The 24804-nt window shown below is 37.6% G+C and overlaps 1 protein-coding gene across 1 annotated transcript in view; it reads left to right on the top strand.

Moving 5' to 3' along the window:
- The window catches only part of PEAK1 (pseudopodium enriched atypical kinase 1), a 280456-nt gene that overhangs the window by 28104 nt on the left and 227548 nt on the right, over window positions 1–24804 (top strand). Inside the window, exons 2-3 of the mRNA XM_021711072.1 lie at window positions 16778–16837; window positions 18408–18458. The gene's annotated coding sequence lies outside the window, so the exon portion shown is untranslated. The remainder of the gene's footprint in view (window positions 1–16777; window positions 16838–18407; window positions 18459–24804) is intronic.

Raw genomic sequence — 24804 nt, 5'->3', positions numbered from 1 at the left:
CCTTCTAGGATATTTTGAGAGAAAATGTTGGGAGAGTAGAGTTGTAATTGAAAAGGATGATTTCCTTGTGGTTGAATTTTAAGCACTCTGTAACCTGGCTGGAAGAGGATGACCTTATAACTCACAAGTGAACTCTTAAGGCTCCCTTTCTGCCATCAGGCAAAACAAGTACTTGCATTCATCTATTTCCAAGATAAACTGAATTTGTAGTCGAAAAGGTGAAGTTTGTTGGTAATCTCAGAATCAACTCTTTTAAAAAATTATTCTTAGAGCCTTTGCCTATCTTTTTTTTTTTTTTTTTTAGTTGGAGTCTCATTCTATCGCTTAGACTGGAGTGCAGTGGCCGCTCCCGGCCACCGCAGCCTCGCCTGCTGGGCTCTGGTGATCCTTCCGCCTCAGTCTTCCAAGTAGCTGGAACTACAGGTGTGCGCTACCACGCCCGGCTGATTTTTTGATTTATTGTAGAGATCAGGTCTCGCCAAGTTGCCCAGGCGGTTCTCGAACCCGCGGGCTCAGGCAATCTACTCACCTCGGCCTCCCAAAGTGCTGGGATTACAGGCTGAGCCACCGAGCCCAGCTTTTTTTTTTTTTAAAAAAGAGATAGGACTCTCACTATGTTGCTCTAGCTTGAGTGCAGCGGCTGTTCACAGGTGAAATCATAATGCACTGCAGCCTTGAACTTGTGGCCTCAAGTGATCCTCTTGAATAGCTGGGACTACAGGTGTGCACCTCCTTGCTCAGTCATTGCCTTATTCTTTGTGGACCAGTTATCATCTCATGTTGAGTTGGTTTCCTTGCTTCCACTGTCTCTCACCTGCAGTTCTCGATTGTCTTGTCATGTTACTAATCTTTTTGAAACATTGTTTTTATTGTGCTGCTCCCTTATTTAAAATCCATAGTAGCATTTTGCTATTTGGATTCCATAGAATCTTTGGTATGCCCTCTGTGAATAGGGAGAGAATGAATTGGGAAGTGCTGGGGAACTGAAGCTGCCCTAATAAGGCAAATTTTATTATTAATTTTTATTGTCTAAATAAAACATATTTTACTTGGCAAATATCCTAAACTCTGAAATTACCTGAGGAAAAAGTCCCTCATAAAAGATTGTGTGGTAAGCAGTCAACAGTCTTGGGTTGGTGAAAGCAGTGTATCAGTTTTCCAGCAACACATTATCCACCTGCCATTTGAAAGAATGGGCGGATGCTTGTGCTTGAGGAGCAAACAGTTGTTATTTAATAATTGATTTCCTCTTATCTCTTTTGACAGTGGACCATGTACGTGATAAGCAGAAAGAGGAATAAAAAGGAATCTTGCCTTTAAAGATCAGTTATGTCCACCTTCCAACATTGTACTGGTTAGCACCACCATTATGAGTGCTCAAGAGGATTCTTGTTTTTCTGAAGTGGTATTCTAATTGTCTGGCAGATTTTCAGGTACACCAATGGCATGATCTAACCATAGTCAGACCTGTGAGCTTTCCTGACCCACATTACTGTTTGCTAGGGCATATCATGCTATTGACCAGTTCTAGCTCCCAGGCCAATATTGATTTGCCATTGGTGAGGAGAAGGGGATGAAAGCATTCTTGAAAAGTCAGTATGTCAAGAAATATAACAAAGACCAGTGGTACTAAAAAATAAGACAAAACAGAGCTAAGTTTATTTGTTTGGTAGACAAGAAAATATAGTAAAGAAATTTGCTTAATTATCATTGAGGAAGAAAAGCTCGGTTATTAGTACTAGCAAAGAAAGGAGTGGGGATGGGGTGCAAAAGAGTGTTTACCTAATTAAGGACTGAAAACTAGCACTTTGAGCTGGGCGTGGTGGCTCAGCCTGTAATCCTGCGCCTTTGGGAGGCTGAGGTGAGTGGATTGCTTGAGCCTGCGGGTTCGAGACCCACCTGGGCAACGAGATCTCATCTCTACAATAAATCAAAAAATCAGCCGGGCGTGGTAGTGCATGCCTGTAATTCCGGCTACTTGGAAGGCTGAGGTGGAAGGGTCACCGGAGCCCAGTAGGTCGAGGCTGCGGTGGCCGGGAGCGGCCACTGCACTTCAGTCTGAGTGACAGAGTGAGACTCCAACTCAAAAAAAAAAAAAAGAAAAGAAAAGAAAACTAGCACTTTGGATAGGATGACGTGGATTCATAGATCTGTGTATGATTGGTTAAAATATGTCCCATTTGTAGTGAAACAGCATTTATTCTTGTTATCTTATAGGCAAGTGCTGCTGTAAATGGAGAAGCTCCCTTTGCCAATAATTTTTAACCTTTTTCCAAAGCTGACTAGACGGCTTATGAAGCTCCTAGGCCTAGCCAACCTTCTCAAGGGTCCCTATTGCTGCGGGCTAATGTTGGATGGACTCCTGGGTAGACAGTAAACAGTTCAGACTTTAGATATATGCTCCTAGAATATACACAGAAAGCCCCTGGATCTGCCTATGTTGGATGTGGGGGACCCTGGCCTAGTATGTCCAGGTAGGCTATGGCTTCCCTTCACTATGCCATTCTTTCTAGAAGGTACAGAATTGCAAGTATGAGGGTGTTTGATAAGTGTTAGTTTTAAGTTTTATGCAATTTGGGATATGTATCTATTTCTAAATAGTTTCTTTATAGTTAATTTCTCCTTATTACTTGAAGTCTTTTTCATTTTAATCTTCAAAGAGCTCTTCAGAAGTGACTCACATTCTCTGACTTTTTAGTTCCATGGAAAATACTAATTTGGGGGCCTCACAGAAGGACTGCTAGATAATTTTACTCCTTATGGGAATTTCTTGATGTGGACACTCCACATCTTTGAGTTTTCATTTGAAATACATGGTACTTAACTACTTTTATTTCACTGTAGAAAGTGTTTGTATTACCTCAGATATTCAGCACTATTGTAGGTTGCCGTTTTCTTCTTAACTAATTGAACACATTCATTACTAATATAACTTGTAATCCCACTGGAGAGGATTTCAGTACTTTTAGGCAAGTCTCATTTAAGAGGTTATAACTCTTTAAAAATGAATTAGTTAAAGATAGTCTCAGCTGAGCACACTTGTTTCCTGCAGACCAAGGAAAGATAGGCAGCAGTGAGCAAAATCCTTGAACTGATACAGTCCATCTCAGCAAACATGTGCTTGGCTAAGGACATGCTGATTACCTCTTTTCTGTATGTGAGTAAATCAGCAGAATTCTCCTTGGTAGCAGAGATTGAGGGTCTTTTTGTAGTTTGACCCATATTTGGTCTTCAGGATCATTTAATAACATTTCAAATGTGTCATGATTTATTTACTTTCCAGTTGAGTTTTTGACATGTCTATTTTCTGGGGCTGAAGAGAATTGGCGATATGACATTTAAAAGGGTTTATTTATTTCAACAAATAAGTATGCAATGGGATTGGCATTTCAAAAACCACTAAGACATAAAATGTTATTGTTGTAAATTTGTAGTGCATAGTAGAATTAAAAATGCATTAGAATGTCAACAAAGGGAAATATTTTGTTACTTTCCAATAACTTTAAAATGTAACAAGTAACAAACTCTTAATTAAATGTGACTTGTAATGTCTAAATAATATCTTGAAATAGCTTCCTGGCAGCTGGACTATTGAATCCCATACTTTACAAGAGGGAAGAATTTATTTCTTTTTTAAAGTCATTATTTTTTAAATTTTCAATTCAGTGGGTACAGTGCATGCTTGCTACATGGGCATATTAAGTAGTGGTGGGAATTGGACTTCAGGTGTCCCCATTCCCCAAATAGTGAACATTGTACCCAATAGATAGTTTTTTTTTTAAAATTTATTTATTTTTATTTTTTATTTTTGAGTTGGAGTCTCACTCTTACCCAGACTAGAGTGCAGTGGCCACTCCCGGCCACTGCAGCCTCAACCTGCTGGGCTCCGGCGATCCTTCTGCCTTAGCCTTCCAAGTAGCTGGAACTACAGGCGTGCTACCACACCCGGCTAATATTTTTGATTTTCTTGTAGAGATGAGGTCTCGCCAAGTTGCTCAGGCGGGTCTTGAACCCACGGGCTCGGGCAATCCACTCACCTCAGCCTCCCAAAGCGCGGGATTACAGGCTGAGCCACCGAGCCTGGCTCCAATAGATAGTTTTTAAACCCTCATTCCCCTCCCCACCTTCCCCTTGATCCCACCGTTTAGTGTTCCCAGTGTCTATTATTTCCATCTTTATGGCCATTTGGCTCCCTCATATTAGTGGGAACATGTGGTGTTGGTTTTTTGTTTCTGAGATAGTGCATTTAAGATGATGTTCTCCAGCTCCATCTGTGTTGCTTCAGAGAATGTGGTTTCATTCTTTTTAATGGCTGTGTGGTATTCCATGGTGTGTATATACTATTTTCTTTATCCAGTCGATCATTGATGGGCACTTAGGTTGGTTCCATGAGTTTGCTATTGTGAATAGTGCTGCAGTGAACATACAAATACAGGTATCTTTTTTATTTTTTTGAGTTGGAGTCTTACTCTGTTGCCCATGGGCTCAGGCAATCCAGGTATCTTTTTTATATAATGATTTCTTTACCTTTGGGTAGATTCTCAGTAGTGGGATTGCTTGGTTGAATGGTAGTTCTGTTTTTAGTTCTTTGAGAAGTGTCCGTACTGTTTTCCACAGAGGTTGAACTAGTTTGCATTCCCATCAATAGTGTGTCAGTGTTCTCTTTTCTCACATCCCTGCCAACATCTGTTGTTCTTTGACTTCTTAATGGTAACCATTCTAACTGGTGTAAAGTGATATCTCATTGTGATTTCAATTTGCATTTCTCTGATGATTAGTGATGTTGAGCATTTTTTCATATATTTGTTGATGTTTATATGTCTTCTCTTGAGTAGTGTCTATTCATGTCCTTAGAAGCAAGAATTTCTGAGGATATTTCATTTGGCCTTTGCTTATGATTTACACTGTCCATATATGTTAAAGAAAGGGAGATCATCTTTTGATAGTTTGCTAAAGAAATAAGATGCTTCATAAAACTGTTAGATGGCTGGCCTTTTCACAAGTGAAATAAGAATTACAAATTGCTTGCTTGCTTTGTTTTTATGGGATAGAGTATTGTATTGCTATACAGAATCAATGCAGTTCGTAGACGCTTATAGTTTTAATAAACATGATGGCAGACATATTTTTATTTTTAAATTCGTATGTAAAATAATGGCATATTCAAATTATAGGCTAGTTGTTTGGTATAATGGGGAGAGTTGGTCTCAATTTGTCCAGTTTTATAGGTATCATTGCACTAGAATAAAATATACCACATGTGGTCTTTACCTGTTCAAGCTCAGTAAGTCAGTCAAGTAAAAGAGTTGGACTGTAAGGTGGTTTCTGAATCTGCAGGGGCATGGTAGATGAGATGCAGGAGGTTATTCCAGGCATTTACAAACAAGAAAGTTGAAAATGCAATCATTCACAGCATAATGAAGTTTTGGTCAATGAGGACTGCATACATGGAGGTGGTCCATAAAATTATGATATTGTATTTTTACTGTACCATTTCTATGTTTACATACACAAATACTTAGCATTGTGTTGCAATTGTCTATGGTGTTCAGTACTGTAACATGCTGCATAGGCTTATAGCCTAGGAGCAATGAGCTATGTCATATAGCCTGAAGGTGTAGTCGGCTATGCCATCTAGGCTTGTGTAAGTACACTCTATGATGTTTGCACAAGGATGAAATCGCCTAAAGAGACATTTCTCAGAACGTATCCCTGTTGTTAAACAATGTGTGACTGTAATATGTTTTTTGTTAAAGGCCTGATTTCTTTGAAATAAAAAAAGAAGTCGAAAATAACTCATGTGAAAAACCTTAAAAAATCTTTTCAAATGGCTCCATCTTTGTGAAGGATGCCTGTGCTTTGAAAATGAGAATTATATTTACATTATAAAATACCCTGATTGTGTCTGGGTTCCTGTGTATCATAAATTGTTAAAATTTTTCATTATGCTGATTAAACAATAAGTAAAATTCAGTTTAGAAAAGTGATAGAAGAAGAAAGGCTACTCCTCGAAATATGCCATGGGATGTAGAGCAATTGAAAATATTTCCAGAAAGCAGCTGCTCGGGATAAGGGAGGCTGTTATTTTCAATGCTGGACCTTCTAAGAGAGAAGTAATATTTCTTTGGCCACAACCTGAGATTTCTCCCATGGAAGGTAGATTCTGAAGGACTGTTTTTGGTAAATACCTTCAAGGACAGGTACTCTTTCCCCCCCCCAATTTTCTGGGGGAGTATAAGAGCAGGTGCTCTTTACATGAGAAGGATCTTGGAGAAAGGTTGACTCTTCCCTTATTTTCCCTTTCTTTCCCATTTTCACTTTTCATCTACATTTACCCAAGTCATTAACTTGTTTTTAAAACACTTGTTATGTGTTGTTTTTAGGTGTGCAATGAGTTTTTTACATATCAATTTATTTATGCTCATTTATTTGGAAGGGATACTTTTAAAATACCTGACTTTTTAAATGAACAATAAGTTTTCTTTTTTTGTTACAGGTGTTCACAAAAGTTGGAGAAATATTTTTTCCAGTATTTTTCTTTTAGTCAAACTCTCATTTATTTTTATCATTCCATTTTAACTTATATCTGGCCTGATGGAATTCTCCTACTTCTGCATTTAAGTTTTAGTCATTTTTAAAATAATTTAGATCAAAGTGAGTTCAATGAAGATACAATTTTGTGACAGCCCTTAAGCTAACTAGCACATCCTTGATTTCCCAAATCAGAGTCAGAAATATAATTAGTAAATTATGTTGTTTTCCTTAGATACTCAGATGGTTACACTCATCCGGTTAGTGGATCATAGCCTTAATCTCATCCATCTAGAACAGCAAATACACTCCAGAACTTCAGTGCTAACTTGGCCTACTATATTTCCATTGAGACCATCTGGCCAGTTAGTGGGGTGCAGCAGCCAGCATAGGGGCTGTGGATTAGGGAACTATGGGTTTGAATATTTGCCACTTAACTAGCTGACCTTGGCATGGTTATTTCTAGTATTAACTGGTCATCAGGAAGGTAGGTATGATAGCAGTATCTGCATAGCAAGGTGGTTGTGAAAATTAACTTGTGTAAAGCACCTTGCATTCTGTTTGGCACAGTATATAGATATTCAGTAAATGGTAGCTGCTGTTACTATTACTCACCTTTTCTTTGTATATGTGTTTGGCTTAAATTCATATGTTAGTGCTAATAACCAAGATAATTTGCATGATTGTTTTAAATTAAGACTAGTGAGACTTTAAAATCTTTTATCAAAATTAAAATATATTATGGTTTTTATTTTTCTCCTCTCTGCTAAGTCTCTAATTTAGTAAATACAAAAAAATCAGGATGGTCTTCCTTAATTTGTCCTAAATAAACACATTATGCTTCTTGTTTAAGATTTTGTCACCTTCTAGAATTTTTTATTAGCGTAGTATATAGCACAGCACTGTTTTACTAAAGATTGACATTAAAATAATGGGACACTATTGAAATTAAATAAGTTTCTCTTGCTTCTAGTTTTCCTTCTTCCATCATTGTTTTTAACATTTTAATCTTGTGACTCTCTCAAACTCCCTACAGCATGAGTGATAGATGATTTTTCTACTAGAAAGTAAGCAAGCTGGGCTCGATGGCTCAGCCTGTAATCCTGCGCCTTTGGGAGGCTGAGGTGAGTGGATTGCCTGAGCCCGCGGGTTCGAGACCCACCTGGGAAGGCAAGACTTCATCTCTACAATAAAATAAAAAATGTGCTCAGCATGGTAGCACGCGCCTGTAATTCCGGCTACTCGGAAGGCTGAGGCAGAAGGATTGCCGGAGACCAGCAGGTCGAGGCTGCGGTGGCCGGCAAGAGACCAGCAGGTCGAGGCTGCGGTGGAGTGGCCACTGCACTCCAGTCTGGGCGACAGAGTGAGACTCCAACTCAAAAAAAAAAAAAAAAAAGAAAGTAAGCAGCCTAAAAGGATTTTTATATTGCCACTTATAAATTCAAGATTCTCAGTTTTAAAGCTACATGTTCATCCTTCTCTCAGCTACACCTCACTCCCTTGTGAAGTTTTTAACGAGTTTGTTACCACCTTAGTGATATTCTGAGTAACTTAATGTGATATATATTTTATTGATGACTTTCAAAATAATTATCATACATTATTGAACATTTAATTATTAAATTATAATGATAACTTAAATGAATTTTTACATTCGCAGTAAATTCCTGTGATTAGAAAATTCTCTCATGGTGTTCTGTTTATAATTAATATACCAAGTAAAACTAATTAGAAGTATCTGAAGCCCCTAGCAAAATCTTTAATTAGATATGCCATTTATAATTAACTGACTCTGCTCATTCTTGCCTTTTCCTCTCTATTTGAATTAATCACTGGTGTTCTTTAGTGATACCTGTGTTCCTGTCCAAGACACTAATGAGAGTTTAGTGATCATTGTTGGTAATATTGTTATGGAGACTTATTTTATAAAGACTGTTTTTAAACTTCATTTTAAAACATTTTTTAAAACTTACTCAGTGAGATATCACACTGAAGGTTTTCCCCCACAAAAATGAAATGAAGCATTTCTTTTTTCAGACCCTGAAGGCAAACATAGAATAGGCAGACTTGACCCACTTTTCCTTTTTAGAACTTAAGGACTTGGATTTTTCTTGTCAATCTGATCATTGTCTGAAGAGTTTTGACAGCATGCCCATTGACCTTGAGCCATGATAGGACTTGTATGTCTTCATTTATTATTTTGACAAAGAATTAAAGGTCTGCTATAGCTAGGCAGTGTCCTTTGCTTTGGCTACAAAGAGGCAGGAGTGATATTCAAAGTTAAATACCAGTCAGTACAACACAGGCACCAATCAATCAGTGTGGCTGTAGTATTGGTTCAGGGTCTTGAAGGACCCCTCCATCCTTTGTGCTGTGTCTGACTTTCCTGCTGCAGCTTCTGGGTTGTGGTGGTCATGAGATTGGGCCATTCGCATGCTCCTTAGGGCTGCTTGCTTTTGGGGCAGTAATGCTTCATGAGACTACATTACCAGAAGTATTCAGTACTTCAGTATAAACCTGAAGCCTGGTAATTCAGCTGGTTATACTGTGTACCAGCTGAATATCAGCTCTGCCAAGAAGTGTCCAGTCATTGCCAACAGAGAGCTTATGGTTCTCTGATCGTAAGAGACAGAGTTATAACCATTTTGAGAAGTACTTAATGTAAGTATGTAAAAGGTGCATAGGGGAAGGATTATGTGAGTCTTTACTGAGAAAATTAGGTAAGACTTCTATAATGAGTAGAAATTTGCCAGACAGGTTTGAGAGAAGATTGTAAACAAGCAGAGAGGAAAATAACATTTGCGAAGGCGTAGGGGTATGAGAGAGCATAGTGAATTCAGAGATGAACCACTGGGAGCAGCAGAAGATGAAATCTTTCTCTGACACTTGCTTTCTAAGGTGGATAACTATATATTAAGATCACATTTATACTTTTGAAATTGCTTCACTTTTGGTAGAGAACTAGTAGGCTGTCTGATACTTAGTTTCTTCAACTATAAGTTATTTTAGACATGGAGAGAGAAGGGAGAACAGGACTTTGTTCTAGTTCAGGACTATACTAAGCATTGGTAGAGCAAGAATGCAATTAAAGCCTTGCTCCCGATTCAATGGGAGACTCCTAATGAGCAAACACAGATTCAAACAGATTGAGGATGGTAGTTTTTTTAATGACATAAAACTGTTGCCCATGAGGCTTTTTGGCTGACATCATGAAACTAATTTTGCTTAATGGCTATGGAGGCCTATGAACTCAAATGTGCAGAAAATGCAGTAAATTACCGGCCTGTCAGGTTCCTGTTGCCTGTCATCTTTTATCTGAATAGTGGCTTTTATATCCAGACTGTCAGAAGCAAGTATGTGGACCCCTTCAAGGTTATATTTGTACATGCTCGAATAATTCAATTCAGAGCCATCTAAATATAGCAAATCGACAGCAGTGAAACAATACATCTTCTTGTGTAATTAGGGAACACATCTATGGAAATCTCTTCTCATTTCAGAGAGCTCTTGAAATATGGCAAGCTTTTGAAGTGGTATAAGTTCTGCTTTTATTTATTGCCAGAGTCGATGACTCACACCTTTGAAATATAGTGAAGTCATATGGGAAGCAGAGAAAATATTTCTCATGACTGTTCAACTCAATGAATGATTGAAAGCACCTACTATGTGCTAGAAATTATGTGGAATACAAAGGCAAACAAGTGGCATTTTTCTGATTATCATATTATATGATTTTTCTCTCTCAAACTATATTTAGTAAACATTATTTAGTAAATATATTTAGCCTTGGCGGTGGTGGTGGTGTGTGTGTAGTGTTATAACAAAGGCTTTAATAAAAGATTTGAGTTACTTACGAACAGGTTATTTGCTTCAAAGACGGTTTTGAAATAATTGTTTTTTGATGGCTTCACTTTTACAACACCTATCTTCTCTCTACTTTCTATTACTCTGAATAATTAAAGGAATATTTCCAGTGAAAAGTGTATCATATTCCAATATTATTAATCCAACAAGTATTTAGAGACATCTACAAGGCCCTAGGTTTGGAATAAACAGATATCAAAGGTTGCTATCCATAGAATAAAATTACCCAGTGAAGAGGAAACCAAAATAATCAAACAATCTTTTGGTATGTTTAAAGTTATGAAAATAATAGACTTTAGCCTTAAATGAACAGAGTTAATATTTGATTGTGCAGGTGTGTCCAAAAGCTATCTGAAAACTTATACAGGAGTAGACTGTCAATTTTGAATATCAATCACCTGATTAGCATCAATCTATGTTTTTGTGGTAATTTTTTATTCAATATCATGTGGGGCAGCGGACTTCAGAGTTTAAGGGCATTCTTTATGCCATCACTCTATCAGAGCCAAAATCTAGAGAAACACAAAGATGGTGAGAATCCGTGCCATAACAGGTTGTCCCTCTTGCACCTTTGCTCCTTCCATTTCCGCTGCCTGGAATGCCACTTTTTCTTCTCTTCTCTCTGTCCTTATACATCTTACTCAAAGACTTTCCCAAATCATTGCCTGAACATTTTCCACAGAGGTGACATCTTATTCCTTGGAATTGTATATTTTGTTCATTACAGCTTTCAGGATTTTTTTTTTTTACTTCTTCTGTGTGTACCTTAGCTGTGTTTCCTATTGGGTCATAAGCTTGAAGGTATCATGGATGTTAAATTGGGCCGTGAAGGATGTTAAGAATTTGGTTAGGTGGACAAGGGAGAACTGGTCCATGAGAGAAATTGCAGAAACCAAGGTTCTTAAAACCAAAAGAACAAGATGCTTCTTCAGGAATGCTAAGTAGGTTGATTTGCTTAGTTTGGAGAATATGTAAGTAGAGTAGAGGGAGATGAAACTGGGAAAATAGAAAGTAACTATTGATGCTGAGTTGGCCAAATAGGAAGGTATCTGCACCTCAGTTTGCTTAGTTGATTAACTGTGCTTAGGAAAGCCTCAGGGTAGAGTAGAGGGCAGTGCATTTATTCTATTGTACCGCTCTTTTATTTCCAGATTACTTCACTGAAGGAAAAGGGAACCAATGTTGTGATGGACTATAATTGGACCTGGGAGACATTAGACCTGGCATACTGGAACTTCTGGGTCATAGTTACTCCTTCGTAATGTGACACGGAGGAAAGATGGTCTCAGCGCCTCCTTCCAGCCCTAATATACTGATGCCATAACACACTTTATATCTCTGGATGAGAGCCACCACTAAGACCTGTTTCATCTATTTGTGAATTATTTAGTTTAGAGATCAAACATTTTCTGTAAATGGCCAGGTAGTAAATATTTATTTATTTAAATTTTTTTTGATATTTATTTATTTATTTAATTTTTTTTTTTTAAATTGGAGTCTCACTCTGCCACCCAGACTGGAGTGCAGTGGCTGCTCCCAGCCACTGCAACCTCGACCTGCTGGGCTCTGGTGATCCTTCCACCTCAGCCTTCCAATTAGCTGGAACTATAGGCGCGCGCTACCACGCCCGGCTAATTTTTTGATTTATTGTAGAGATGAGGTCTCACCAAGTTGCCTGGGCGGGTCTTGAACCCGTGGGCTCAGGCAATCCACTCACCTCGGCTTCCCAAAGTGCGGGATTACAGGCTGAGCCACCGAGCCCGGCCTGGATAGTAAATATTTTAAGCGTTGTACCATCATACTGCCTCTGTTACATATTCTTTTGTTTACAACCTGTTAAAAATATGAAACCTGGGCCAGACAAAAAGGCCATGGTCTGGATTTGGCCCCCAGGCTGTAGTTTCACCACTGATATAGTTGATTGGGGCACATGTTACTGAATTTAAGGTTTTTAGAATTTAGAAACCAGACCAGGGTGGGTGCGGTGGCTCATGCCTGTAATCCCAGCACTTTGAAAGGCTAAGGCCGAAGGATTGCTTGAGCCCAGGAGTTTGAGACCAGCGTAGGCATCATAGTGAGACCTCGTCTCTACAAAAAGTTAGCCAGGTGTGGTGGTGTGTGTCTGTAGCCCTGGCTACTTGGGAGGCTGTGGTGGACAGATTACCTGAGTCCAGGAGGTTGAGGCTATGGTGAGCAATGGGTGTGGGCTGGGCAACAGAATAAGACCCTGACTCAAAAAAAAAAAGGAAAAGAAAAAAAGAAAATCAGACCAGATGGTGATAGTGTTTTCCCATCTACCTGTATTTTCCTTTCCTATTCATAGGTTATATTTTTATGGGTTGAGATACTAATACTTATTGAGAATGCTCCATTCGCTTTCCTGTGGTCTTGATAATTTTGTTTTAGATTTCATTCTCAATTTCTAAGTGCCATGAAAATTCCCTGATGTCTGGGACTATTTTATTCATCTTTACTATCTGTAATCTGATGAGCACATTATTTTAGCACTTCTTAGTGGTTATTAGTATAAATTATGTGCTTTATCTCTATTTTATTATAAATTAACAACTTTATACTTTTTGAATATATCAAGTAAGTCCAAATATTAGACTTGAGATAGCGATATATTATACAGTTGTAATTAAACATGGTGATTCAATCTCAGTCTTCACTGCTTTAAAATCACTTCTAGGTTAGATTCTTCTATATTTTCTTTCTTGTTTTTGCTTCACACGTATTTTTCGCAATATTCGGTACTTCATATTTTTCTCTCATAAGAAGTTAGTTTAATATGTTGACTGCTATACTTGCTGCTGAACACAGAACACCTATTTTTGTGCTATACCCTTCCTTGTTGATTACAATTTGTTAATTATATATCTGATTTTTCTATTTGATTAATCTTCTGGTTCTTTTCTTTGCTTAATGTTCTGTATTCATAGTCATATTTATTGCTTTCTGTGTTTCATCTATACTTTTCTGTAATTTCTTAGCATTTAAAATACTTCAGCCATTTTTACAGTTGTAAAATCTTTTAATCCTTTAAGTAAATATGTGCTCAAAATTCATAAAATTTTTAAATGAATAGTTATTAACACATAACTCTTATAAACACATTCACACGTTGTACATTCAACATATGTGGCACATATTCAGTATTAAACACTGTAGAAATTTTAAGCTTATTTTCAGAAAGATTAGGTAAACAAATAATTATTAATGCAAACAGTTCTTACAAATAGTCATAAACTACCTGTCTTTTGCCAGTGTAAAGATTATAAACAACCGAGGTCAGTGAATTGCTTGAATCTAGGAGCTCGAGATCAACTTGGGCGACATGGTGAGACCTCATCTCTACAAAAAATTCAAAAAATTAGCTGGAAGTGGTAGTGCACGCCTATAGTCCCAGCTACTCAGGAGGCTGAGGCAGAAAGATTGCCTGAGCTTAGGAAGTTGAGGCTGCAGTGAGCTGTGATCATGTCACTACACTCCGGCCTGGGTGACAGAGTAAGACCCTGACTCAAAAAAAAAAAAAGGATTATAAACAGATGTGATTTGCAGATGATTGTTGGTGCTTGCCTATTCATTGGCTACAGTGATCACTTAAAAGGCACATCTAGCTAAATCTTGGAGGAAACACACCCAGTGTGGAAGTGTCTTTCTACTACTTAGGATGCTGTTTTGTACACAGAGGCATGCAATAAATATTGAATGAGTAAATTCTTAAAACCTGAAGTTTATTCTAGGTTTCAAGTTCTGGTTCTCAATAAAATACCACCAAATAAACATTAAAATACTTATTTCGAGTTTTGAAAGCATAGAGCCTATGGAAAAATTAAAAGTGCCTATATAATCCTTATGCAAAGTGAAGTCCTGTTAACATTGTATTTCTAGTTTTTTCTGTGCAGATGTATGTGTTTTACATTATTCAAATTAATCAGTAGATGAGCATTTTCTTGTCATTAAGCATTTTTATTTTACTTTTAAAATCAACTTTAGTAAGATGATTTATGTGCAGAATAGTTGGATGGGTTTTGACTAATATATACATCCTGTTGGCAACCACCATAGTCGAGATATAAAGCATTTCAATCACTCTTAAAGCTTTGTTTAAGCTCTTTTGTGGTCTATTCCTTCATACGGCCTTTGACTCCTGTGATAACACATCTGCTTTTTGCCACTGTAGTAGTTTTTCCTATTCTAAAATTGCATACATGAAAAAATTGAGCAGAGAATACAGAGAGTTCCAATGTATGCTCTTTACATAATTTCCCCTATTAGTCTTTAGTCATCTTTGATAAATAATTTTATTTTTTGAGTCAGGGTCTCACTGTTTTACCCAGGCTGGATTGCAGTGGCCTGATCACGGCTTATCATAGCCTCAAACTCCTGGGCTCAGGCAATCCTCTTTCCTCTGCCTCCTGGGCAACTGGGACTACATGTGCACACCACTCAATCTGGCTAATTTTTTGATTTTTTTGTAGAGATGAGGTCTCGCTATGTTGCCCAGGCAGATCTCAAATTCCTGGGCTCAAGCGATCCTCCTGCCTGGGCCTCTCAGAGTGCTCAGATTACAGTCATGAGTTACTGCATCTGGCCTGATACATAATTTTAATGATTGCTTAATATTCTAACTTAACAAATCATTTGTATGTTTAGTTTGTTTCTACTCTTTACAGTCACAAAAGAACTATCATATAAATGTGTTTGAATTTTTTTTTTTGAGTTGGAGTCTCACTCTGTCGCCCAGACTGGAGTGCAGTGGCCGCTTCCGGCCACTCCGGTGATCCTTTGCCTCAGCCTTCCAAGTGGTCGGAATTACAGGCGCGCACTACCACGCCCAGCTAATTTTTGATTTTATTGTAGAGATGAGGTCTCGCCTGCCCAGGCGGGTCTCGAACCCACGGGCTCAGGTAATCCACTCACCTCAGCCTCCCAAAGGCGCAGGATCACAGGCTGAGCCACCGAGCCCGGCTGTGTTTGAATTTTTGATTATTTAGGACCGATTGCTAGCGGAGAAATTACTGGATCAGAGGAATTGAACTTAAGTCTCTTATTGCAAATACTGCAAAATTGCTTTCTAGAAAGACTTTATCAATGTACAGTCCCATGAACACTGTGCAGAGATGCCAGTTATATTCTGTTATTATAATACGTACTATTATATTACATTATCACTTGTAACTGTTAGTGTAGCCTAGATTATATTGTTGTAATATTTCTCCAAAACATCAGTGATTTAATGCAGCAAAGTTTATTTCTTGCTCATGTTAGATGTCTGACCTATATTAGCAGGGCTTTTTTTTTCCTCTTCAGTGCCATTTAGTGAACTCCATAATGACTGGAATAGTGGGTGGATCTTTCAGTTGTGTACTGGTTCCTAAAGCTTATGCCTAGAAGTAATTATGTGACATCAGTGCACATTTCAGTGGCTAGAGCAAGTCACATAGCCACACTTAAATTTAAAGAGGACAATGAGGTGCAATTGTGTCATGAGTCTGGTAAGGAGGAGAACTGGAACAGCACTAATGACTCATCTAATTTGAAAAACAATTCTCATTTCATTGATTAAAGGTGGTACTCATTTTAATTTGATTTTCTTTGCCAATGTAGCGAAACATTTTTCATATTTATTAGACATTTGTTTTATTTAATTTTCTCTTTTACTTAGTCTTTATACACATGTGCTATTGGTTGACTTTTACATTGCAGATTTTTAAATTTTGTATTTTCTGTGAGGATGGACAGTAATAATGGTGATATTATAGGGAGTATAAAGTTTAGAAAATACTTTTCTTATGAAGAATTGAGCCAGTGAAGGAAATTGATTTTTTTTCTCCTGTTATGTAGTATATATAAGTTTTGAGAAGCTTTTTTTTTTTTTTTTTTTGAGTTGGAGTCTCACTCTGTTGCCCAGACTGGAGTGCAGTGGCCGCTCCCGGCCACCGCAGCCTCGACCTGCTGGGCTCCGGCTATCCTTCCGCCTCAGCCTTCCAAGTAGCCAGAATTACAGGCATGCGCTACCACGCCCGGCTGATTTTTTTGATTTATTGTAGAGATGAGGTCTCGCTGTCCAGGTGAGTCTCGAACCCGCGGGCTCAGGCAGTCCTCCCAAAGGTGCGGGATTACAGGCTGAGCCACCAAGCCCGGCTGAGAAGCTTTTAATTTCAAGAAATGTCATCAACATTAAATAATAATTGACAATAGAAAGTCCAGTGGAAGTTTCTTAATTCTTGGCATTCTACAGATTAACAAAGAAAAACTTGAACACACAGATTTAGGGGATAAATGACCAAGTAAGGGTATTCCTGCTGAAAGAATTAAATTTCCTGCTCAGTTTTACTCATATTGACCATGCCTTTTCTTTTCTTTTTCAACTCAGATGTCTGCCTAAACTGGAACTTATGCTGTAGACTTTTTGTGGTTTATCTGAAAATCAAAGGTAAGACAATTGATGAATGCATTTGCCTTTTAAAATATATTTTGTAATGAGAATTGTTTCTGAAAAATTTAAGGCAATACCAAATATTGCTTCTTTTGAGTGTTTTAATAAGAAACAAATATTTATTATCATGCTACATATATCATATGCTTGCTTTTAGTTTGTAGGACATTTGAAAAAAGTGAAGCTTGTTCTAGCAATAAAACTTTTGAGTGAATTTTTTCTTATCTTTTATACTCAGAGATGCAATTCATTCTGCTGTTCTCTGTCACACACCAGAAACACTGGCATCATAACTTCATATTCTTGAAGACAAATCCTCGATCACTTAAGTCATAGATTAAAACAACTGTTAACTATTTTAGTAGACCAGTCATTAAGAGTTTTCTACCACACTACTCTCTTAGACTTGATTATTTTCAGTAGTTCTTTCTGTTTGGGGGCTTATGTAATAAGGACAAATCCACCAGCATATTAGTTGTTGGTGTCTATAGAAAGCTTCCCTTTTATAGAAAGCTTTAATAGATGGCCAGGTGCAGTGGCTCCCACCTGCAATCCCAGCACTTTAGGAAGCTGAGATGGGAGGATTGTTTGAGCCCAGGAGTTCAAGACCAGCCTGGGCAACATGGTGAGACCTCATCTCTACAAGTAAATAAATTAAAAAAAATAAAAATAAGCCAGGTGTGGTGGTACACACCTGTAATCCCAACTACTCAGGAAACAGAGGTCAAGGCTGTGGTGAACCGTGATTGTGCTGCTACACTCCAACCTGGGTGACAGAATAAGACCCCAACTCAAAAAAAAAAGAAAGAAAGAAAAAGAAAGCTTTAATAGATAGCATTCCACTCTCAAGGTAGGATCATAGTTCTTTCTCTTTTCTTACCTATCTTGACTCAAGTCCTCTTCATTTTTTAATTTTTTAAAGGTATCATTGTAAGTCTCTCATCTGGTCTTTCCACCTTCAGTCCAGCTGCTCTCTAAGCCATTCTCATCATCAACAAGTTTTTTAAAAAACAAAACCAAAAACCCAAAAATGTCAACATGTCAGTCTACTACTCAGAATCCTTCAATATTTCTACTTGTGTAAGGATATTGTACAAACTCCTTTACAGAGCAGTAGAATCTGTTCTTTACCCATTTTTCTGTCTCACTAGTGCTCTAAAGATGATATGAACTAACATTGTATATTCATATCATATACTTTAATTGAGAAATAACTTACAGGCCATAACATTGACCCATTTAAAGTGTACAATTCAATAGTTTTTATTATGTTTATAGAGATGTGCAACCATCACCACAGTCTAATCTTGGAGTATTTCCATCGTTCACGAGAGTACTCATTAACAGTCACTACTCATTCCTCCCTCCCCTCAGTCTCTGTTAGCTACTGATTTACTTGCTGCCTATTCTGGGCGTTTCATGTAAATAGAATTGTACGGTATAAGGTCTTCTGTGACTAATGTATTACACTTAGCATGAAGTTGTAAAGGCTTATTCATGTTGCAGCATGTGTCAGTACCTTATTCCTTTTTATGACTGAGTAATATTCCATTGTTGTCAGGAGCAGAGCTGGAGAGAGCTGAGCTGAGCTTCCAGTGGTCTGGGTAACTGATTAAAGGTAACAAACCAAAATAAAAGTAACCGTCAAGGCTTTAGTTACTTACTGAATTAGGATAAGCAAGAGGCTAAACCTCAGAAAACGAAGGCTCCCTTCTGTCCTGTGGATCAGCACAGAGGTAGGGTTTATCTTAATGCTGAGGTAGCCCCCAATAAAAGATTTCCCCCGATTTTATGGATCTATGGTAGGAGGACAAGGTGCAAGGGCTAGGAGAGGCAAGTACTCTGTCAGTGTCAAGAAAAGTGTGTTCAGTGTTTCCTTCCTATTGAGAAGGCCTCTCTGGAGGTATCTGAAGAAAGGTCTCAACTGAAGGCCACCTCTCCGAGGTCAAAGAGAGGCCAAACCTTAGAGACTTCTGGGCAAGGAATCCAGCTCTGTGAAGAGCTTGGCCAGCCAGGGGTAGCTGGGTCTTGACTGCAGCTCATTTCCAACACTGTGGTGTGCTGGCTGTGCACCCGTTTGGTGTGGGAAGGGCAGCTTTCCCCTGTGAGGCCTGCTAGGTTCAGCCTTTGTAATTGTTCATCATCATACTGAAATAAGTCACATGCAGGATATTTTGGCCAGGAGCTAGACTTCTCAATATCTATGTGCCATATTTTATTCGTTCAGCAGTTGTTGGACATTTGAGTCATTTCTACCTTTTGGCTAATATGAAAAGTCTGCTGTGAACATTGTTTGTGAATAAGTTTGTGTATGGACATATGTTTTCATTTCTCTTGAGTATATACCTAAGAGCACAATTGCTCAGTAATTTAGGAACTCCATGTTTAACATTTTGTGGAATTGCCAAAGTATTTTCTAAAGAGATCACACCATTTTCTATTCCTGACAGCAATATATGAGGGTTCCAATTTCTCCATAACCTTGCCAGTACTTATTATTGCCTGGGTTTGTTTTGTTTTGTTTATTATACCTGCCTCAGTGGGTGTGAAATTGAATATTGTAGTTTTGATTTGTATTTCCTAGTGACTAATGATGTTGAACATTTTTTCCTGTCCTTGTTGGCCATTATGTTTTTGAAAATTTTATTTTTTAATTGGTGAATAATTGTTCATATTCTTGGGGCACATAGTGATGTTTTGATGCATATAATTAATAGTGATTAATTCAGGGTAATTAGCATACTCATCTCAAATGTTTATCATTTCTTTTATTGGGATCATTCAATATTCTCCTAGCTATTTGAAACTATATAATATATTATTATTAACTATAGTCATCCTATTAGGTCCCACTCCTAGCAGAGGACTCCAGAATGTTAGGTCAGACCTTTCATGGGTGTGGGTGTCTAGTGCACAATTCAGTGTCGTGTGAAAGATGCAAAGAATTGCACAGAAGTTAGATTAGAAAATATAGTTTATTTAGGGAAAAAAGAATTTGTGTGTGTGTGTGTGAGAGAGAGAGAGAGAGAGCGCGCGTGAGTGAGCAAGTGAGCGAGCGTAAGCGGGAAAGAGTAGAGTCACCTCTCCGAGGTCAAAGAGAGGCCACACCTTAGGAAACATGGCAGTGGCCATAGCCCAAAGAGCACATGGCCATACAAGAGTTTAGTAAAGTAATGGTGAATGGCTATGTGAGGCTGAATGTGTTAAACATTCCCCTTTGATGGAGCAGGTCATTAAGGTGGTTGGGTGGTAGTCTGCTCCATGTCATCACGAAGCGGCAGGTAAGCGCAGGTACTGATGTCAGGTGACGGACAGCAGGCAGATGGGTGGGTTAGTGACATGATCGCTGCCTCGGTGATAGGGTCTTTCTGTGTCATGATGGTCGTGAAGGGCTGATTAGGTTAACCTAGGTCTTATGGGTAGAGGTAAATGCTTGAAATAGAAAAACTAATTAGTACAGAACAAGCTGGGGAGGGGGATTGTAAAATAATTATCAACAGCTACATCTGAGAAACAGATTTTGCCCTTAGCTAGTGATTAGAGGGTAAGTTAAGTGAACTGCTAGAAAAAGATGAGATTTAGGCAATGTTAAAATGACTGCTCATTGAGTATATTAAATCCATTCTAGTCCTTTCACATATTTTAATATTATATTTATATTGTATATATTTACATTAAATATAAATAAGTTGTACCTCAGTATAAATGGGATTTGTTTCAGGTCCCCTGCATATACCAAAATTCACACATGCTCAAGTCCTGCAGTCGGCCCTGCCAAATCCGTGTATAAAATAAGTTGACCCTCCATATAGGCAGGTGTCACATTCTGCCAATACTGCATTTTGCATCTGCGTTTGGTTGAAAAATATCCACGTATAAGTGAACCCATGCAGTTCAAACCTGTGTTGTTCAAGGGTCTCCTGTATATAAATATATATATATTTTTCTGGATACAAGTCTCTTACGAGATATATGTTTTGCAAATATTTTCTCCCTTTCTGTGGGTTGTCTTTTCACTCTCTTGATATTGTCCTTTTAAGCACCATAGTTTTAAATTTTTTCTATTTTTTTGGTTGCTTTTGGTAATGTATTTGAGAAACAATTGCCTAATTCAAGGTCCTGAAGAATTATTCATATTTTCTTCTAAGAGTTTTAGTGTTTTAACTCTTACATTTGGATCTATGACCATTTTGAATTAAATTTTGTAAATGGTATGATGTAGGGGGGTTAAAGTTCATTTGTTTGTGGATATCCTGTTGTCCCAGACCATTGGATTATCTTGACAGCCTTGAAGAATACCAATTGGCCATAAATGTAAGGGTTTGTTTCTGGACTTTCAGTTCTATTCGATTGTCTTTTTTGGGGGGGTGAGGGAGGTCTGTTTTTATGCTAGTACCATATTGTCTTAATTGTAGTAAGTTTTCAAAGTTGGAAGTGTGAGTTCTCCCAACTTTATCCAATATTGTTTTGGGTCTTCTGGGTCCCTTACGTTTCTATATGAATTTTAGGATATCTTTCCATTTATTTAGATCCTCTTTAATTTATTTCAATGATGTTTTGTGACTTTCAGTGTATATCTTAAGTCTTACAGTACTTGTGTCAAAAATCTGTTATAGTATTATAAATGAAATTATTTTAACTTTCATTTAAAATTATTCATTGCTAATATATAGAAGATACAATTGATTTTTGTGCCACACAGCCTTGCTGAACTTTTTTATTCTAATAGTCGTTAAGGTTACTTGGGACTTTTTAATACGTAATATTATGTCATCTGTGAATAGGGATAGTTTTACCTCTTCTTTTCCTATCGGAATACCTCTTATGCTTTTTTCTTGCCTGGCTAAAACCTTTAGCACAATGCTGAATAGAAGTGGTGAGAGCAGACCTTCTTGTCTTGTGTCTGATCTTAGGGGAAAGTTTTCAGTCTTTCATCATGAAGAATTACATTATCTTCGGGTTAAAGAAACCCTTTCTAATTGCTCATTTGATGAGAAATTTTTTTTTGTCATCAAAAATTGTAATTGTGGTGTTAAATGATAATTTTTAAGCGAGGGTTTAATTATGACTCTCTTATAGATATAAAATGAACACTTGCCAATTATTGTATTTAACTCATTAATTAATGAGGAAACTAGTATGATGTTAAAACCATTTCAAAGTAAAATTCACAGAGCTACTCACTTATATGTAGTAAATGAATGCTGAAATAAATTTTTCAAATACGTAGATGCAAAACTAATTTGTCTACTGGGTATTTATCTATCATTTGCATTCCAATGGACACAACTAATTTACTTTTCTGTAGACAAGAATAATTCCCGTTAGTATCAGTTTTCTACAACTTAAAGAATTGAAAAATTGAAAGATGGAGATAATGGATGCACGAGCTGTGGGGGACATTCCCTAGTCTTTTGTTTGTTTGTTTGTTTACTTTAAAACCTTTCACTCTTTTTCCTGACAAGTGTGGTCTTGCTGTTTGAATTTCTCTTATCCCCAGTGATACTGAGCAGTTTTTAATACATTTGTTGATTGTATGTGTGTGTGGTGCTTGAAGTGCTTCTTTGTTGTCTTTTGCCCATTTTTCTGGCTGTATATTTTTCCTTGATGTGTTATTGCTTTATATATTCTTGGTAATAATGCATTATAAGTCTTGTGTATTATGAATATCGTCTCCCAGTTTATAGCTTGTATTTTCACTGTCTTAAGGAATTTTTAAAATGAGCTATGATTTTTAGTTATAATATAGTCAAATTTATCTTTTCTTATTTAAAAAATATTTCCCTATTCCAAAGTCAAAAGATACCATCTTTTCCACTACGTTTTAAAAAGTTGTTTGACATTAATGTTCTTTAATTCATCTGGTATTGGTTTTTCACATGATTTCATGTTAGAATCAAATTTCATCTTTTTAAAAAAACATGGATGTTATAAACTGAATGTTTGCATCCCCCCAAACCCATTTGTTGAAGTCCCAACCCCCAGTGTGATGATACTTGGAGTTGAGGCTTTGGGAGATAATTAGTGTTTGATGAGGTCATGAAGGAGAGCCAGTGGGATTAATGCCCTTATAAGCGACACCAGAGAGCTTCTTCTTCCTCTCTCCCTGCTGTGTGAAGGTGGCTGTCTGCAAGCCAAAAAGCCCTTCCCAGAACTTTACTATGCTGTCACCTGCTGTTGGACTTTGGCCTTTAGAACTGTAGGAAAATATGTTTCTGTTGTTTAAGTCATCCAGTCTATGGTATATATGGTATTTTGGAATGGCATCCCAAATGGACTAATGTATCTTGTTTTGCATTTATTCTTTGGCCCTTGATTCTTTGCTTTGTCAGACACTGCTTGTGTGGGGAGGACCAGGTTTATAGCAGACCCATTGTTATCAAGGCCAAGAGTTGGGGAGCCCTAGGCATCAAAGAGCTTGAGTCAATCACTCCTCACCCCACACAACATAACCTCTGGCCACTTTTTAACCTGTTTCTCTTGAGGAAGAAGCTGCTTGAAAATGAGTACTTTCTTTTCTAGCTTGTCTCTTTCTGCATTTTATACTAATATGTAAAGGAAACCATTGATACTGTGGACATTCTGCTTGGAAATTACCATAGGCAGAAGTAATAGTTCCTTACCCACATTTTCTGTGTTTTGCTTCTGCCACTTTATAACAAGGGTCTTTCTGATACCTTTTCACTCTTCTTTAATGTCTTTGCAGTAGCCTCCACCAGGCTCATCAGGCTTTTTGCTAGTGAGGTTCAGCAAGCCCTTCTAGCTTGTTCCCCCATCTCTTCTTGAAACCAGTACCACATGTTTTAGGTTTTTGTTACATTAGCACTCCAGTTTCATGGACCAAATTCTGTCTGGCAACTATAGCTACACAGCAACCACTCCAAACCTAGGCCCAGATCCTGCATGGCTTTTCCTTACGTAGCCTTGCAATTCACCCCACCACATTCTGCCGGCTATAAGCAAGTTCAACCCTTGCCTAGATTTAAGGAGTTAACTTTTTCTTAAGGCCCACCTGGATTGAAGGAGTTAACTTTTTTTAAGTGTTTTGTTTAACATTTGTGATTGATACTTGGAGTGCTTTGCCACAGAATAGCTGAGGAGCTTCTTTTTCATGGTTGTTTAGGGGTTGATAGTGAAAGGCAGTGCATGTGTTTACTGCTTCCATGCCTACAGCTGGATGGAAATTGGCCTCAGAGGGTCCATGGTTTTTTTTTGTCATTAGCCAACAGATGCTTGCTACAGTGTTTTGCTCACTGAGTCTTTATTTAATGTGAGGGTAATGCATCTTTGTATGCTAATGAGGACAGCAGTACAACACAGTAGCTCATTTGTATATAATATCTGCCTTTAGTTCACACATTGATCCTTTAACAAATGTCTTTTGGGGGGGAGAGGGAGGTTGTTTTTTAACAAAGCTGTTATCAACACTGGTTGGGCATATCTGTCTTGAAATTGCTTTGACTTTCTGGGAAGTTGATCCTGATTTGTTGTGTTGTCTTACAGGGAAAATTAGTTTTGTCTGACGAAGAATTACTACTTCAAATCTTAAAATGTTAAAACTTTAAAAATTGCAGGTCAGTGCTATATATTCTAAACCATCTTAGGTTTCTAAGCACAGATATTCCATTATATATGAATGTGGTAGGAAATTGCTAATTCTCAACTTACAATATATGTTTATATGTTATATTATTATGTATATATTAAAAATGCACATTTAAACATACTAAAATTTAACACTAGATTACAGACTCATAGTTGTATTATTATTATTTTCAATTGTAATTTTAAAAAATTCTTTTTTTATTTTTATTTTGAGAAAGCAGGATTTATTGAGAAAACAGAGAAGCTTCCACAGTGGGAGGGGGCCCGAAGGGTTGCCCCAATTTTTTTTTTTTTTTTTGAGTTGGAGTCTCACTCTGTCACTCAGACTGGAGTGCAGTGGCTGCTCCCGGCCACCGCTG

This window comes from Carlito syrichta, unplaced genomic scaffold (genome assembly GCF_000164805.1).
Source record: "Carlito syrichta isolate Samal-C Ts95f unplaced genomic scaffold, Tarsius_syrichta-2.0.1 Scaffold81549, whole genome shotgun sequence".
NCBI lineage: Eukaryota > Metazoa > Chordata > Mammalia > Primates > Tarsiidae > Carlito > Carlito syrichta.
Note: the sequence above shows the minus strand (reverse complement) of the source record. Positions and strands in the feature narration are given on the sequence as shown.